Source organism: Pteropus medius, unplaced genomic scaffold, assembly GCF_902729225.1.
Source record: "Pteropus medius unplaced genomic scaffold, Ma_sr-lr_union100, whole genome shotgun sequence".
Lineage (NCBI taxonomy): Eukaryota > Metazoa > Chordata > Mammalia > Chiroptera > Pteropodidae > Pteropus > Pteropus medius.
The window spans coordinates 11,256,552-11,258,986 of NW_024354503.1; positions in this window are offsets into that span (position 1 = coordinate 11,256,552).

Sequence of the window (2,435 nt, forward strand, 5' to 3'; positions counted from 1 at the left end):
TCAAGAAGATTCATGTCTATGTGAAAACTGAACATGAACCTGGAAAAAAAGAATTCAACATTGGTGGAAAAGTTAGCTTTCTTAATATATTTTAAAGATTTTCTTGGAGACAAAAATTTATGTTTCTTGGGGGTCTTGGATGGAATTGGCAATGCTGAGTACTCTTAATAGGAAGTTCAGTACTATATTAAAAAGAACACTATTGAAGATTTTTCTAAATGCTGAATGAAATATCTCAACAAATAGTGAGTTCTCTATTAGCAAAAATATTCATGTATTAGCTTAATAAACATTTAGCTGGGCTAATTTTTAAGATTCTTTACAATACTGAGAGTATCTAGAAACTGAAACAACTTTCTCGAGTACCTTTTACTCCTGCAGCCAACAAGTCAGTTGAGTAGAACAAAATATTAAAGATAAAACAACTGAAGAAAATGTACTCTTAAATTGGGTCATGGAAAGAAGCTAGTCAACCAAGCGGCACTGTGGAGAGAAAGATTCTAAGGTAGAGGTGCTGCTATAGGCATGTATGCCATTTGTGATCTCTACAAACCACTAAGAGGAAGATCGGCTGTGGAGGGGCACATGGCTTAAGCAATGAACTTTGATCTTATTGAGTAGGGCGATATATGTGAAAACAGTGATGGTGGGGATATCAAGAATTATTGGAGGAAGCAGGAGAATGAGGCCTTGAGGGATATGTAAAATCAGGTCAAGGGGAAGGAAAGACATTTTAGATAAAAGTTTAATTCCAGAAAGAACTCCTCCTTTGAATAAATTTTCTTTATTTTGCTGTAATACTGGAAGCATGTTTCTGCTTCTTGATATTTTGATATTGTTGTGTTGGCATACATCCAGGGAAATCACAGTGTTGATAAAATAGGCTGAGCCTGTGCCAAAATTCAGGCCCACACAGCCCACTGATGCTGTATTAGGAAAAACTCTTGCCCAGCGGAGGCAGTGTAATTAAACAGGGTGGGTGAACTGCTTAAAGAGAGAGTAGTGTCTCATAACTTAAGGGATTCACCTGATCTGGTATAGTCACATATTCATTCCTCACTGCTTTAAGAATATAACAAGCCACTGGGAAGAGACAGGAAGAAAACAGCAAAGTACTGAGTAGATACACACAATGATGGCAGACATATTCTGAAGTATAAATTCAGGAGATGAAGAAATGGACCTCAAACAAGTTTCAGCTTCCACAGTTAGTGCCAGTGAATATTTCTGAAAAGATGTTTAGCCTGAACCAAAATCTGGTCACACTGCAGTCCACTAACATTGTAGCCAGTTCGTTATATCTGGGTCGAAAACCTGAATTTTTTTCATCATAATTGATGTATTAAGAAACAATTTGAGCACAGTCATATTTGCATTTGCTTATGTGTGATTTCACCTATGGAAAATACCAGGTGAAGGCACAAAACTGCACCTTGCTGAACTAAGCCACTCAATACACAAAATGCAGGCCCCTGGAACATCTACCTCAGCTCGTTGCCTTGTTACATGTTATGAGCCACATCTATGCACATCTGGTATACAACTTTCAATCCAAATTCAAGATAGTCCTCTTTCTATCACTTCGCAGTAACAAAAGCTGCAATCCTTTTGATGCCCACTTCCACAAGAAAACTTTCCAAGGAAAAGTGCCATATTTATTATACTGTTTATTTATTCCTTAACTATTTAACATGTGTAAAACTGTGCTACTCTTCTAATTGGACTCTTGCTTTTTTTTTGTCTAATGTGTCACTGACTAAAGTTTTGAGTGTTGTCTAGTCCCATTTGTCTCATAAGCCCTGTGGCTTTTACTGTGTTAATTTGTATAACATGACAATTTTTAGCAAGACATATGTTATCTGAGAGCAGAACTGACTATACCTTGAAAATTCTTTGTCCTGCAGTAGAGATAATATTATGTGGATTATCAACAAACAGTGTCTCAGAGGACATTGATCCAGGCTAGCTACAGATATCTGATGGCCACTTTGCAGTGGACAAAAAGAATGGTCAGAATACATAAAGCCTCCAAGAAAAGAGAAGAGGAAGAAGGGAGGGAAGGAAAGAAAAAAAGGAAAGAAGGGAGAGAGGGAGGAAGGAAGGAAGGAAGGAAGGAAGGGTGAAGGAAGGAAGGAAGGAAGGAAGGAAGGAAGGAAGGAAGGAAGGGGGAAAGAAGGGAGGGGAAGAGGGAGGAAGGAAGAAAGGACAAGCACATTGATCATAATTTCCTCCCACAGCAATCTCTATAATGCTGTTAGATAACAACCTCTTTGAATAAAGTTTGTTCTCTCCCACCAGTCCACCTCCATCATCTCCCATCAAAACAATATTCTCTTTCAGAGATAAAGATACTACATGACTCATTTGTTCTCTCCTCCCCACCTTAGCCTGAACCCAGAAGAAGGGCTACTTAAGTTTGTCCTTGATTACTCAGA